Consider the following 16,605-nt stretch of genomic DNA (forward strand, 5'->3'; position numbering starts at 1 on the left):
AATGGCCTACCCCTTATTCTTAAACTGTGGCCCCTTGTTCTGGACTCCCCCAACATTGGGAACATGTTTCCTGCCTCTAACGTGTCCAACCCCTTAATAATCTTATACGTTTCGATAAGATCTCCTCTCATCCTTCTAAGTGACTCAGTGGCCTGAAGGGCTTGTTTCCACGCTGTATCTCTAAACTAAACCAAAGCTAAGCACTGGAGACAACGTTTTAAAAAATGTTTTTCGAGATACAGCATTGAAACTGGCCCTTCGGCCCATCGAGTCCACACCGACCTTCGGTCATCATTGGCCGCCATTGGTGGAGCGGGAGCACGTGGCCGCTGACTGGGTGAGGTCACCCTTTGTCCCGTATTTGGGTGCGGGGAAGTTGGCAACCCCTACCAATAGGGGACAAGGGCGGTCCCGTACGGGACAAACGAATTAAGCCCAAAATACGGGATGTCCCGGCTAATACGGGACAGTTGGCAACCCAACAGCATAATCAAGGACGAGTCACACCCTGGCCTCTCCCTCCCCCGTCAGGCAAGAGGTACAGAAGTGTGACCACGCACACCTTCATATTCAGGGACAGTTTCTGCCCGGCTACTATCAGGCAACTGAACCATTCTACCACAACCAGAGAGCAGTGCTGAACTACTATCTACCACATTGGTGACCGTCAGACTATCCTTGTAGTGTAAGAAAATAACTGCAGATGCTGGTACAAATCGAAGGTATTTATTTCACAAAATGCTGGAGTAACTCAGCGGGACAGGCAGCATCTCAGGAAAGAAGGAATGGGTGACGTTTCGGGTCGAGACCCTTCTTCAAACTGTCCTTGATCGGACTTTACTGGCCTTGCCTTGCACTAAACGCTATTCCCTTCTCGAGTATCTGATCACCGTAAACGGCTCGATTGTAATCGTGTGTGGTCTTTCCGCCGACTGGATAGCACGCAACCAAAGCTTTCCACTGTACAACTGTACACGTGACAGTAAAGTAAACTGAACTCAATGGGAATCATGTGGGTCGTGAGGGAAAGCATGCTGGAAGGGCCGAATGGCCGCTCTCTCATGTCCTCGTGTTTTGTGAGCTGTTCGGCACCCACTTGCAGCCTTTCAGTCCCGGCTACATTGCAGACGTGTTTCTTTAGCTGTGGTGCGTGGAGGCAGCAACAGGGGGAGCATTCTGACCGCCAGCCTATCTCTCTCTGTCTCTCTCTCCCCGCCCGCCTCTCATCATTTTTGAAATTTGGATCAGTTCTCTCTTCAACCTCCAACTGCATGGAAAGCAATCCAGGTTTGTCCAACCTCTCCTTGTACCCTCGAGCCCGGGCAGCACCCAGCCAGGTCACTTCTCAAAGTCTTGGGGCAATATCGTTCCGTGTGACGGCGAGCCAAAGCATCCACCAGATGCAGATGCTGCCTGTCAAGGCCGGGTAGCTGGCCGGAGTGGAGGCTTCTTGGCTTGTTTAAGGAAAGAAAGACGGTGGGGGAGAGGAAAGAGAGGAGGGGGGGAAGGAAAGAGAGGAGGGGAAGGAAAAAGAGGGGGGGAGGAAAGAGAGGAGGGGGGGGAAGGAAAGAGGGGGTAAGAGGGAAGGGGGTAAGAGGGAAGGGGGGGTAAGAGGGAAGGGGGGGGGAAGAGGGAAGGGGGAAGGAGAACAGAAACATAAAAAATAGGTGCAGGAGTAGGCCATTCGGCCCTTCGAGCCTGCACCGCCATTCAATATGATCAAAGGGGAAAGGTGGATGGAAAAGGGGGGGTAAGAGAAAAGGGGGAGAGAGACAAGGGGGGAGGAGAGATTCTGCTATCGTGACAAGTGTCAATAGCTCCGGAGAGGGAGGGAGGGAGGGAAGAGGGAGGGAGGGAGGGAAGAGGGAGGGAGGAAGGAGAGGGGAGGGAGGGAGGGAGGGAAGAGGGAGGGAGGGAGGGAAGAGGGAGGGAGGGAGGGAAGGGAGGGGAGGGGAGGAGAGTGAGAGTGGGTGGGTGAAGATTCTGTCCACAGCCGTCAGAAGGCGCTCGTGATTCGAGTGTGCGAGTCGGAAGCCGGCGACGAGAGAAAGAGAGAGTGAGAGAGAAAGAGCGAGCACTGAGCCAAGACAGGAAAAGGGGGTCAGCGTTGAGTTGAGTGCAGTTGCTGGAGCCGGAAGCCGCGGGTGAGTGAGACTGAGAGGGCTCTGGATCTGGAGCGGGGGGAGAGGAGGAGGAGGATTGGGCTGAACCGCGACCACCCGGAGTGAAAGCGCCCCCCACCCCCCAGCCAGGCCGGTGCGGCGGCGGCGGCGGCGGCGGCGGGATGTGTGATACTGAAGCGGGCTGAGTGAGTGAGGACGAGGCGAGGCGGTGCTGGAGTGGGTTGGTCGGGAGCCCAGCGGGAGGGAAGGAAGGAGAAGGACCAGCGGGGCCGGTGAGGGATTGCGCTGCGGCTACAATGTTGCACTTTAGTAGCGGTTTGTCGCGGGGCTGATTGTCTTCTTGTTGCCACTTTGTTGCACTTTAGTTGCTACTTTTGTTGCCACTTTCCCCGCAGGTTTCCGGCAACAGACACAATGTATCAGCGTTCGGATTCCACCCCTTTGCAACAACCGGCGGCTCCGCGGGGTCTTAGAGCCGGTCGCCCCCTCCCCCCCCGCAACCACCGGCCACACAGGCCGTTGTGTAGATACTAACATAACTTGGAGCACTCTGCATCTCCTTTGTAAGGAGGGGGTGTTGGGGGATTGAACATAAACCCCGGCCGCGGGGCTCCGAATAAACCGCCTTCGGCAGCAGGAAAAACAAACCGACTTTTTGACCCCTGGGGGAAATGTGTCCACACGGGGAGGGGGGGGGGGTGGGGACCATGTAAGATTTATTCCCCGGGGACAAGTCGGGACATTCCCTCCCCTCCCCCTCTAAAAAGAATTCGCAAAACGAGCGTAAACACAGAGTTGAAACATTGAAAAGAGTTTGTTGAAGATTCTTTGGAGTTTCCTGTTTCTCAGAAATGTTTCTCAATCCCCAATCATCTACTCGCTTCCACTCCCCCGGTATTCCCTCTTCCCTCCCCTTTTCCCCACGCTACACCAATCTTCCCCACTCCCTTTCATTCATTCGCTCCCTCCATCCCCCCCACACCGTCCCTCCCTTCCACTGTTTCCTCCACCCCCCCCCCCACTGTTTCCCTCACCCCCCACTGTTTCCCCCACCCACTGTTTCCCCCACCTCTCCATTCCCCCCATCACACGTTTTCTCTCCCCCTCACACCCTCTCCCCCTGCATTTCCCTCCCCTCTCCCCCTGCACGTTCCTTTAGGGTAGACCCTTCTTCATACTGTCTGAGGCTCGATAAGGCGTGTGTCGGGCCGCATTTGGAATATTGTGGGCAATTTTGGGCCCCGTATCTGAGACAGGATGTGTTGGCCCTGGAGAGGGTCCAGAGGAGGTTTACAAGAACGATCCCAGGAATGAGTGGGTTAACATATGATGAGCGTTTGACGGCACTGGGCCTGTACTCGCTGGAGTTTAGAAGAATGAAGGGGGACCTCATTGAAACGTACAGAATAGCGAAAGGTTTGGATAGTGTGAATCATATCATATCATATCATATACATACAGCCGGAAACAGGCCTTTTCGGCCCTCCAAGTCCGTGCCGCCCAGTAATCCCCGTACATTTAACACTATCCTACACCCACTAGGGACAATTTTTACATTTTACCCAGCCAATTAACCTACATACCTGTACGTCTTTGGAGTGTGGGAGGAAACGATGTGGGGAGGATGTTTCCACTAGTGGGAGAGTCTAGGACTAGAGGTCACAACCACAGAATTTAAGGACGTTCTTTTGGGACAGAGATGAGGAGGAATTTCTTTAGTCAGAGGGTGGTGAATCTGTGGAATTCTTTGCCACAGAAGGCTGTGGAGGCCAAGTCAGTGGATATTTTTAAAGCAGAGATAAATAGATTCTTAATTAGTACGGGTGCCAGGGGTTAAGTGAAGAAGGCAGGAGAATGGGGTTGGGAGGGAGAGATAGATCAGCCATGATCGAATGGTGGGGTAGACTTGATGGGCCGAATGCTCCTATCACTGATGAACTTCTCATCAGAATGAAATCTGTGTCTCCAGTCTTGCCATCATTACATCAGCAAAGTGAAGCTTGTGCATTAGTTCCCCACTTCAGTGGGTCGTGTAGTCCGGGTTTAACCACGTCACATTGCACCTTTGATCTGGATGGAAGCTTGATTATTGTGTTTAGCATCCGCAGGGCCGAGATGGCCTGACAAACTGCCCCCCCCCCCCCACTGCATGCGGCAACAAAGAACTGCAGATGCCGGCTCACACCGGAGATAGACACAAAGTGCTGGAGTAACCTCCCGGTCAGGCAGCATCTCTGGTGAAGGAGTCTGAAGAAGGGTCCCCAACCTGAAACATCACCTATTCCCTTTTCTCCGGAGATGCTACCTGACCCATTGAGTCTTCTTTCGTGTCCATCATCCATGTTTCAATTGTTACATCACGCTTACAGATAGCGGAGTCAGGGGGGGTATGGGGAGAAGGCAGGAACAGGGTACTGATTGTGAATGATCAGCCATGATCACATTGAATGGCGGTGCTGGCTCGAAGGGCCGAATGGCCTACTCCTGCACCTATGTATAAGAAAATAACTGCAGATGCTGGTACAAATCGAAAGTATTTATTCACAAAATGCTGGAGTAACTCAGCAGGTCAGGCAGCATCTCGGGAGAGAAGGATTGGGTGACGTTTCGGGTCGAGACCCTTCCTCAGACTGATGTCAGGGGGGCAGGACAAAGGAAGGATATAGGTGGAGACAGGAAGATAGAGGGAGATCTGGGAAGGAGGAGGGGAAGAGAGGGACAGAGGAACTATCTAAAGTTGGAGAAGTCGATGTTCATGCCACTGGGCTGCAAACTGCCCAGGCGAAATATGAGGTGCTGTTCCTCCAATTTCCGGTGGGCCTCACTATGGCACTGGAGGAGGCCCATGACAGAAAGGTCAGACTGGGACTGGGAGGGGGAGTTGAAGTGCTCGGCCACCGGGAGATCAGTTTGGTCAATGCGGACCGAGCGCAGGTGTTGAGCGAAGCGATCGCCGATACAATAGGTACTCCTGCACCTATTGTCTATTGCCATCGTCCGTCCTACAAAGGCCGCAAGCTTCCGGTGACCATCAGTGGGAGCCATCACTTGTACAATAGATGATGGTGGTAGCAGAATTAGCTCAGGACACTTCCAGTTTCAAGCCCCGTGATGTGGAATCTTCTGCTAAGGGGCTGCCCGTTGAGTTGCTCCAGCACTTTGTGTCTAAATTGTTTTTCAGTTTCATTTTGTGGGGAAACTACATTGTTATTGAACCAGCTTCTTCCTCCTTTGTTTTCCCTCCACGATCGCTGATTGACCCGCTGAATATTTCTGGTACGAGCTGCTTTAATTTATTTCGCCGAATGGCCTAATTCTGTGCCTGTGACTTGTTGAACTCTGCCACCACGCTTGACTAATGATGAGCGTTTGTCGGCACTGGGCCTGTACTGGGCCTGGGCGGCACGGTAGCGCAGCGGTAGAGTTGCTGCTTTACAGCGAATGCAGCGCCGGAGACTCAGGTTCGATCCTGACTACGGGTGCTGCACTGTAAGGAGTTTGTACGTTCTCCCGTGACCTGCGTGGGTTTTCTCCGAGATCTTCGGTTTCCTCCCACACTCCAAAGACGTACAGGTTTGTAGGTTAATTGGCTGGGTAAATGTAAAAATTGTCCCTAGTGGGTGTAGGATAGTGTTAATGTACGGGGATCACTGGGCGGCACGGACTTGGAGGGCCGAAAAGGCCTGTTTCCGGCTGTATATATATGATATGATATGATATGTACTCGCTGGAGTTTGGAAGGATGAGGGGGGGACCACATTGAAACGTACCGAATAGTGAGAGGCCTGGATAGAGTGGATGTGGAGAGGATGTTTCCACTGGTGGGAGAGTCTAGGACTAGAGGTCACAGCCTCAGAATTAGATAGAGCTCTTAAAGGTAGCGGAGTCAAGGGATATGGGGAGAAGGCAGGAACGGGTACTGATTGTGAATGATCAAGCCATGATCACAGTGAATGGCGGTGCCTGCCCAAAGGGCCGAGTGGCCTCCTCCTGCACCTATTGTCTATTATTTGTATTCCTTTAGGAAGGAGTTGAGAAGGAATTTCTTTAGTCAGAAGGTGGTGAATCTGTGGAATTCTTTGGCACAGAAGGCCGTGGAGGCCAAGTCAATGGATACTTTTAAAACAAAGATAGATATATTCTTGATTAATACGGGTGTGAGGGGTTAAGGGGAGAAGGCAGGAGAATTGGGATTAGGAGGGAGAGATGGATCAGCCATGATTGAATGGCGGAGTAGACTTGATGGGCCGAATGGCCTAATTCTGCTCCTATCACTTTTGACCTTATGAACTTGGCAGCACGTTCTAGGAACTTGCCACTCTGTAAAAATATAACTTGTCCCACACATCTCCTTTAGATTTTGCCCCACTCACCTTAAAGCTATGCCCACTCGTCTTTGAAATAAGATCATAAATCATAGGAGCAGAATTAGGCCATTTGGCTCATTGCTTCTACTCCGCCATTGAATGTCTTTCCCTCTCTACCCCATTCTCCTGCCTTCTTCCCGTAGAACCCTTGACACCCGTATTAATCTAGAATCTGTCTATCTCCACCTTAAAAAATATTTCCAAGGTTCTGACTGTCTACCCTCTCTATGCCTCTCATAATTTTATAAATTATCAGGTCTTCCCTCGGCCTCAGACTGGTGAAGAAATAGAGATAGATGTTTTTTGTTAAATGCAGAAAAACAAGTAAATGTTGTTAAGAGGGACCTCAGTGCGTAGCTTAATGGAGATTCAAAAGTCACCCGATCTTTGTCTCTAGAATGCTGCCTGACCCGCTGAGTTACTCCAGCATTTAGTGTCTGTCTTTTTGTAGCTTTATGGAGCTGCATTGTCACACTGTGAGCAGTTAGGGAGGCACGTAATATGGTGACATTTTATCTTGAGAAAATAGAAACATATTGAGAGAAATGCTCGCATTAATTTCGCGAGGGCTCGGAAACAAAATAGGGATGTAATGCTGAGATGGACACAAAACGTTGGAGTAACTCAGCGGGACAGGCAGCATCTCTGGCGAGAAGGAATGGGTGACGTTTCGGGTCGAGACCCTTCTTAATGCTGAGCCTCTATAAGGAACCATTTTGTCGGGCCGCATTTGGAATATTGTGAGTCATTTTGGGCACCGTATCTGAGGAAGGATGTGCTGGCCCTGGAGAGGGTCCAGAGGAGGTTTACAAGAACGATCCCAGGAATGAGTGGGTTGACATATGATGAGCATTTGCCGGCACTGGGCCTGTACTCGCTGGAGTTTAGAAGAATGAGGTGGGGGGGGGGGGGGGGGGGGGGGCCTCATTGAAACGTACAGAATAGTGAAAGGCTTGGATAGTGTGAACGTGGAGAGGATGTTTCCACTAGTGGGAGAGTCTAGGACTAGAGGTCACAGCCTCAGAATTAAAGGACGCTCTTTTGGGAAGGAGATGAGGAGGAATTTCTTTTGTCAGAGGGTGGCGAGTCTGTGGAATTCTTTGCCACAGAAGTTTGTGAAGGCCAAGTCAATGGATATTGTTCAGCCAGATAGGTTCTTGATTAGTGCGGGTGTGTGGGGTTATGGGGAGAAGGCAGGAGAATGGGGTTAGGAGGGAGAGATAGATCAGCCATGATTGAATGGCGAAGTAGACTTGATGGGCCGGATGGTCTAATTCTGTTCCTATCACCTATGACGGTATGAGTTTGGACTCTGAGTGTATTAAGGCAACTCGGCATCAGGCCAGAGACTAGATCGCAGGTGGAGGATCGTGCTGTAATGGTGGAGCAGGTTCATGGAACCTTCTGAAAGCAACGTTGTGAAAGCAACGTTGGCATCGAAGCTGGAGTCGGGATTCTGATGGAGACCACGGGGCACTCCGTGGGCATTCTGAGGAAGAGGTGGTGCAGCGGTAGAGTTGCTGCCTCACCGCCAGAGACCCGGGTTCGATCCTGACCGCGGGTGCTGTCTGTGCGGAGTTTGTACGTTCTCCCCGTGACCGCGTGTGTTTTCTCCGGGTGCTCCGGTTTCCTCCCACACTCCTGAAGACGTTGTACAGGTCGTACAGGCCTACAAATTGTACATTGCCCCTAGCGTGCGTGAATTGTGCGAGTGTACAGTGTGATCGCTGGTCGGCACGGACTCGGTGGGCTGAAGGGCCTGTTTCCACGCTGTATCTCTAACGTCTAAAGATATTGTAGCAGGGAAGGCCTATTTTTCCTGTGGGAGATCTTTGGGGGAAGAAACTGTCCCAATCTTTCTCCAAAACCATTTTGATTAGTTACCCAGAAGATAATCACAAAATGCTGGAGTAACTCAGCGGGTCAGGCAGCATCCCTGGAGAGAAGGAATGGGTGGCGTTCCGGGTCGAGACACTTCTTCAGACTGGATTATTTTTATCCGGCTTCTGTTTGAACGGCCCTGTTGAATCTGCCTCCACCCTGTACTGCCAACCAGCTACGTCCAGGCCACAGCTGGCTGCTTCTAACGCGGGCAACATGTTCCCGATGTTGGGGGGGTCCAGAAACCAGTGGGTCACAGTTTTAAGAATAAGAGGTAGACCATTGAGGACTGAGATGAGGAAACACTTTTTCACCCAGAGAGTTGTGACTCTGTGGAATTCTTTGCCACAGAAGGCAGTGGAGGCCGATTCGCTGGTTGTTTTCAAGAGGGAGTTAGATTTAGCTTTTAGGCCTAAATGAATCGAGGGATATGGGGAGAAAAAACAGGAACGGGGTACTGATTTAAGATGATCAGCCGTGATCCTGTTGAATGGCGGTGATGGCTCGAATGGCCTACTCCTGCACCTATTTTTCTCTGTTTCTATGATTCCCCTTTGTTTCTTTAGCTTTTAGACAATAGATAATAAGTGCAGGAGGAGGCCATTCGGCCCTTCGAGCCAGCACCACCATTCAATGTGATCATGGCTGATCATTCTCAATCAGTACCCCGTTCCTGCCTTCTCCCCATACCCCCTGACTCCGCTATCCTTAAGAGCTCTATCTAGCTCTCTCTTGAATGCATTCAGAGCATTGGCCTCCACTGCCTTCTGAGGCAGTGAATTCCACAGATCTACAACTCTGACTGAAAACGTTTTTCCTCATCTCTGTTCTAAATGGCCTACCCCTTATTCTTAAACTGTGGCCCCTGGTTCTGGACTCCCCCAACATTGGGAACATGTTTCCTGCCTCTAACGTGTCCAACCCCTTAATAATCTTATGTTTCGATAAGATCCCTTCTCATCCTTCTAAATTCCAGTGTATACAAGCCTAGTCGCTCCAATCTTTCAACATATGACAGTCTCGCCATTCCGGGAAATTAACCTAGTAAACATATGCTGCACGCCCTCAATAGCAAGAATATCCTTCTTCAAATTTGGAGACAAAAACTGTACACAGTACTCCAGGTGCGGTCTCACTAGGGTCCTGTACAACTGCAGAAGGACCTCTTTGCTCCTATACTCAACTCCTCTTGTTATGAAGGCCAACATTCCATTGGCTTTCTTCACTGCCTGCTGTACCTGCATGCTTCCTTTCAGTGACTGATGCACTAGGACACCCAAATCTCATTGTACGTCCCCGTTTCCTAACTTGACACCATTCAGATAATAATCTGCCTTCCTATTCTTACCACCAAAGTGGATAACCTCACACTTATCCACATTAAACTGCATCTGCCATGCATCCGCCCACTCACACAACTTGTCCAAGTCACCCTTTAACCTCATAGCATCTTCCTCACAGTTCACACTACCACCCAGCTTTGTATCATCTGCAAATTTGCTAATGGTACTTTTAATCCCTTCATCCAAGTCGTTAATGTATATTGTACACAAGTGCGGTCCTAGCACCGAGCCTTGCGGTACCCCACTAGTTACTGCCTGCCATTCTGAAAGGGACCCATTTATCCCCATTCTTTGCTCTCTGTCTGCCAACCAAGTTTCAATCCATGTCAGTACCCTACCCCCAATTCTATGTGCTCTAATTTTGCCCACTAATCTCCTATGTGGGACCTTGTCGAAGGCTTTCTGAAAGTCGAGGTACACCACATCCACTGACTCTCCCCTGTCAATTTTCCTAGTTACATCCTCAAAAAATTCCAGAAGATTAGTCAAGCATGATTTCCCCTTCGTAAACCCATGCTGACTCGGAACGATCCTGTTACTGCTATCCAAATGCTCCGCAATTTTCTCTTTTATAATTGACTCCAGCATATTTCCCACCACTGATGTCAGACTAACTGGTTTTAGAATTTCCTGTTTTCTCTCTCCCTCCTTTCTTAAAAAGTGGGATAACATTAGCTACCCTCCAATCCACAGGAACTGATCCTGAATCTATAGAACATTGGAAAATGATCACCAATGCGTCCACAATTTCTAGAGCCATGCAGACCATCAGGCCCTGGGGATTTATCAGCCTTCAGACCCATCAGTTTACCCAACACCATTTCCTGCGTAATGTGAATCTCCTTCAGTTCCTCCGTCACCCTAGGATCTCTGGCCACTAGAACATCTGGGAGATTGTTTGTATCTTACTTAGTGAAGACAGATCCAAAGTAACGGTTCAACTCGTCTGCCATTTCCTTGTTCCCCATAATAAATCCCCCTGCTTCTGTCTTCAAGGGACCCACATTAGCCGTGACTATTTTTTTCCTCTTCACGTACCTAAAAATGTTTTTACTATCCTCCTTTATATTATTGGCTAGTTTACCCTCGTACCTCATCTTTTCTCCCCGTATTGCCTTTTTAGTTATCTTCTGTTGCTCTTTAAAAGAGTCCCAATCCTCTGGCTTCCCACTCTTCTTTGCTATGTTATACCTCTGTTCTTTTATTTTTATACTGTCCTCTTACTCCCCTTAGAATCTTTCCTCCTCTTTGGGATAAATTGATCCAGCAACTTCTGCATTGAGCCCAGGAATACCTGCCATTGCTGTTCCACCGTCTTCCCTGCTCGGGCCTCCTTCCAGTCAAATCTGGCCAGCTCCTGCCTCATGCCTCTGTAATCCCCTTTGCTATACTGTAATACTGACACTTCATCCGTGACTGCTGTTTCATGCTCATTCCACTGCCAGCAGTTTCCCCTTGCTTACTCTGCCAAACTCTATTTCAATCTCTTGCACTCTTTTTAACGGCCTCCAAGGGGAACACCCTCTCCTCTCCAGCTTTTCCACATTACTGGAGCGAGTTGCCGAGACCACCCCAGTGAAGCCGTGCTCCAGGCCTTTGGCATTCCCTTCCCGCATGGAAAATAACTCTGGTTGTACACTTTGGCCAGGTTTCCACTGGCAGGTCGCAAAGTCCAGTTTCCTTTCTGTTTGACTGAATGCAGTCGTGTAAAGAGTATCGCGTTGAACTGACCCCTCCGTGGACAGATTAAAGGGGCTACAGGATAGACACGCACAGCGCTGGAGCAAGTCAGCGGGTCAGGCAGCATCTCTGGAGAGAACGAATGGGTGACGTTTCGGGTCGAGACCCCTCACCAAGGGTGAATGAACTTCTTCAAGCTACAACTGTGAGTTCAACACAAGAGCCGGATTGATAGTCCAGTCGCATTTTGGTAAGAGATTAAGGAAAGGGGCGGGATGTGGTGGTGCAGCGGTAGAGTTGTTGCCTCACAGCGCCCGAGACCCCGGGTTCCATCCTCACCTCGGGTTTAGTTTAGAGATACAGCGTGGAATAGAGGCCCTTCGGCCCACAGAGCCTATGCTGACTAGCGATCATCTGTTATCTTAGTTTCTTATCTTACGCACTAAGGGGCAATTTACCAAAGTCAATTAACCTCGAGGCAGTCACAGGGAGAACAGGGGTCAAGAGTGTTTTAGTGTTGTACTAGACCAAGTGGACCCGTTGGGCCCAAACCTCTCCTCCATTGGTGCAGCACCCTCTCCTCCCCCTTCCCTCCCCCTCCCCACTCCCCCCTCCCCCTCAACCCCCCTTATTCACCCTCCTCCCCCCTCCCTCCCTCCCCCTCCCCCACCTCCCTCCCTCCCCCCTCCCGCCCTAGGAGATAGATTTAAACTTTAAAACGTGAATAACTTTAAAAATATAACACCGATTTCAATAAAACTACATGCTTTACCATTAACGGTGAGTTAGGTGGGCCTAAAATTGTCACGCTGTCCTGTACCATTTTGGCTGTAGTTCGATCACAAATAAACAAACAAACGAGAGTTTTAGTATATAGAAGGTGTCCCAGACAGGACAATGAAATCCTTACTTCCAGCAGCAAGTCCGTGCAAACTCCGTACAGACAGCACCCGTGGTCAGGATCGAACCCGTGTCACCTGCACTGTGAGGCAGCAACTCTACCGTTCCCCCCCATCCCCCCCCATTATATTTTTCCCCAAATAATCCTCTCGTCCCACTTGTACATTTCACACTACATTTTAAAACTATGTCTTCTCGTTCTTGGTATCACAAAATGGCGGAGTAACTCAGCGGGTCAGGCAGCATCTCTGGAGAGAAGGAACGGGTGACGTTTCGGGTCGACTGAAGAAGGGTCTCGACCCGAAACGTCACCCACTCCTTCCCTCCAGAGATGCTGCCTGACCCGCTGAGTTGTCCTGCATTTTGTGATGCCGTCGATTTGTGCCAGCATCTGCAGTTATTGTCCCACACGGCTTCCTCTAATTAGACCAGGTCTGGTGACCTCTACCGCGCCTTTTAACAACGAATCTCCTGTCAACCCTCTGTCCTCCAGGGAGCCCAACTGCAAGTTCTCCGGTCAAATCGTGCAGTTGGAACCGTTCTCGATGACGTTGCTTCGCCTGATCTTGAACCTACCGGCCAAGTGGTCAGAATTGGACACAGTGTTCCCTTATCACAGCTATTGCAAATGTATTTCTTCTTGCGTTCATGGAGCGTTTTTCTCTGAAGGTTACGCGGAGACCTTCAGTCAATGCCTTGTCATCCGTAGATCCAGACTCGCTCCCACCCAGATCTCCATTTTAATTAACACTCGCTTCCTGACAAGTTGTTCACACAACAACCTGGTATTGTACTCGGGTAGCTTACAACCCAATGTTATGAACATTGAATTCCACAGTTTTAGTTATCTACATCAGCTTCCCCCCTCCCTTCTCCCTCTACACCCACTGTGCCCCGCCTGCACTCGCACCAATTTGTCCCCTTCCCCTCCCCTCCCCTCCCACCTGCATTTCCCTCCTCTAGCTTCACAATCCACAACTCTTCAATTCTTTTGTCCCATGCCTTCTGCCTCAGAAGGCAGCGGGGGCCAGTTCTCTGAATGCATTCAAGAGAGAGCTAGATGGAGCTCTTAAGGATAGCGGAGTCAGGGGGTATGGGGAGAAGGCAGGAACGGGGTACTGATTGAGAATGATCAGCCATGATCACATTGAATGGCGGTGCTGGCTCGAAGGGCCGAATGGCCTACTCCTGCACCTATTGTGTATTAAATAACTCTCCTCACCTGTGTCGGACTATTACCTGTGCAGGAAGGGACTGCAGGTGTTGTTTTACACTGAGGACGGGCACATCAAGCTGGAGTAACTCAGCGGGTCGGACAGCATCTCTGGAGTGAAGGAATAGGCGACGTTTTGGGTCTGCGTTTTGCCTCTATCTTCAGCCAGTTACCTGCCAGGGTTTGTCTTGCCCCTCCTCACTTCCAGCTTCACCTTTCTTCCTCCCTCCCCCCCCCCCCCCCACCCCCTTCCCTCTCCCCTCACAATCAGTCTGAAGAAGGGTCCCACATTCGCCTGCCCACATTCTCCAGGGGTGCTGCCTGTCCTGCTGAGTTCCTCCAGTACTCTGTGTCTCCTGCTGTTAACTGTAGGTGTGACCCTGCTTCCATCAGCTGTGAAGCAACACCAACATGTGCAGTGTGTGCTGGCTGGGACTGTCGTAAAACCTCCCAAGGTGTTTCGTGTGGGAGGCAACCACAGCGGTCGGAACAGATGAAAGGAAAGGCCTTCTGGGCAGGGTTGGCAAGGTAGGGGGGAAGGGAGCCCACCAACACCAGCCCATGCAGCAAGTGGAGAGGAAGCCCATGTAAAATGTGGGATCTCATCAGAGACACCCGGATGATCTTTAATCGGACTTTATCTTGCACTAAATGCTAATGCCGTTATCCTGTATCCGTGGGTTAAATTGCCTCTCGTGCGTAGTAAGTGGACGGGAAAGTGGGTTAACAGATCCAGTGTGAGGGGTGGCATGGACTCGGTGGGTCGAATGGCCTGCTTTGATGCCGTGTCTCTCTAAACTTTGGGTGCCCCTAATGTCTCCCATCTGTCTGATATTGGAGCGGCCTGTTCCCATCTGTAGCCCCCAGGTTTAACCACATAAATGTCCACTATCCCCTCTGTAACTACTAGGCTCCATCTGTTTAACCAGTTCCACAGTCGACTGTATCCCTCCTGAGGTCAATAGACAATAGGTGCAGGAGGAGGCCATTTGGCCCTTCGAGCCAGCACCGCCATTCACCGTGATCATGGTTGATCATCCACAATCAGTACCCTGTTCCTGCCTTCTCCCCATATCCCTTGACTCCGCTATCCTTAAGAGCTCTATCTAGCTCTCTCTTGAAAACATCCAGGGAATTGGCCTCCACTGCCTTCTGAGGCAGAGAGTTCCACAGATTCACAACTATCTGAGTGAAAAAGTTTTTCCTCATCTCCGTTCTAAATGGCCTACCCCTTATTCTTAAACTGTGGCCCCTGGTTCTGGACTCCCCCGAACATTTGGACCATGTTTCCTGCCTCTAACGTGTCCAACCCCTTAGTAATCCCGGAGAAAAAGGATGGGTGACGTTTTGGGGCGAGACCCTTCGTCAGACGGCTACAACTTTGACCTCCACTCCTACAAGTTCAATAAGATCCCCTCTCATCCTTCTAAATTCCAGTGTATACAAGCCCAGTCGCTCCAGTCTTTCAACATACGACAGTCCCGCCATTCCGGGAATTAACCTCGTGAACCTACGCTGCACGCCCTCAATAGCAAGAATATCCTTCCATGGCCAACAATAGGCCTACCAGGGCACCACCCAGCTGGAGCTCATTTGTGGCTGGTCCTGATTTGTCTGGGACTTTTCTCCCCACTTCTTCTACCCCCCCCCCCCCTCTCCAACCCCTACTTTCAGCCTAAAGAAGGGTCCCGACTCGAAACGTCACCCATCCTTTTTCCTCCAGAGATGCTGCCTGTCCCGCTGAGTTACCCCAGCACCTTGTGCCTATCTATATTTATTAGATTTTAGATTTTAGATTTAGAGATACAGCGCAGAAACGGGCCCTTCGGCCCACCGGGTCCGTGCTGCCCAGCGATCCCCGTACATTAACACAATCCTACACCCACTAGGGACAATTTTTACATTTACCCAGTCAATTAACCTACAAATCTGTACGTCTTTGGAGTGTGGGAGGAAACCGAAGATCTCGGAGAAAACCCACGCAGGTCACGGGGAGAACGTACAAACTCCGTACAGACGGCGCCCGTTGTCAGGATCGAACCCGGGTCTCCGGCGCTGCATTCGCTGTAAGGCAGCAACTCTACCGCTGCGCCACCGTGCCGCTCCGACATTGACTTTTTGTTTGTTGACTCTGTGGAGAGGTTTTGGTCGTTTACACTGGGGTGCGGTAATGTGGGGTCAGGGAGGTGAATGTTTGGCGCTGGATAGCACTGGTGCACGTTACCAGTGTGTGCAGGTCTGGCCCTGTATGGCAATCGGTATCAGTATATTTTTTGCGTTGGAGTATGTTACTGGTGGGTGTAAGTGTGTCACGATCTAACACTGGGATACTTTACTGGTAAGAGCAAGATTGTTTCCCCCCCCCCCCCACCCCCCCCCTCCGCCTCTTCCAGCTGATCAAAGTGACATGATTGTCCTATAAGTTACAGGCAGCGATGATCCCAGTCTCAGTCCAGTCAAGAACCGTAAGGAGGTGGATGAGTCCACCTTTAGATGGACACAAAATGCCGGAGTAACTCAGCGGGTCAGGCAGCACCTCTGGAGAAAAGGAATAGGTGATGTTTCGGGTGGAGACCCTTCTTAAACCAGCGTCTGCAGTTTCGACAATAGACAATAGGTGCAGGAGGAGGCCATTCGGCCATTCGAGCCAGCACCGCCATTCAATGTGGTGATGGCTGATCATTCTCAATCAGTACCCCGTTCCTGCCTTCTCCCCATACCCCCTGACTGCTATCCTTAAGAGCTCTCTCAAGCTCCCTCTTGAATGCATTTGGAGAATTGGCCTCCACTGCCTTCTGAGGCAGAGAATTCCACAGATTCACAACTCTCTGACTGAAAAAGCTTTTCCTCATCTCCGTTCTAAATGGCCTACCCTTATTCTTAAACTGCGCTCTTTGCTGTACCTCGGTACACTTGGCGATAGTTAACCAGACTAGACCAGACTAAAAGGCAGTGCTGCAGGAGCACAAGTGGCAGGTTCCTGCGTGCCTGGCAGGAAGAGCTGGGAGACTAGTTGCTACTTGCAGGGGTGAGGTAGTGATTGAACTGCCTTGCCCAGGGTGCCCCCACAAGCTGTGTGTGTGCGTGAGACACTGTCT

General features: G+C 50.7%; 1 protein-coding gene across 1 annotated transcript in view; it reads left to right on the top strand.

Moving 5' to 3' along the window:
* The first annotated feature begins 2,038 nt into the window (after positions 1–2,038).
* LOC144606985 (unconventional myosin-IXb-like) overlaps positions 2,039–16,605 on the top strand; it is a 119,630-nt gene continuing 105,063 nt past the window's right edge. Inside the window, 1 exon segment of the mRNA XM_078423486.1 lies at positions 2,039–2,144. The gene's annotated coding sequence lies outside the window, so the exon portion shown is untranslated.

This window comes from Rhinoraja longicauda, chromosome 28 (assembly GCF_053455715.1).
Source record: "Rhinoraja longicauda isolate Sanriku21f chromosome 28, sRhiLon1.1, whole genome shotgun sequence".
Taxonomy (NCBI): Eukaryota; Metazoa; Chordata; class Chondrichthyes; order Rajiformes; family Arhynchobatidae; genus Rhinoraja; species Rhinoraja longicauda.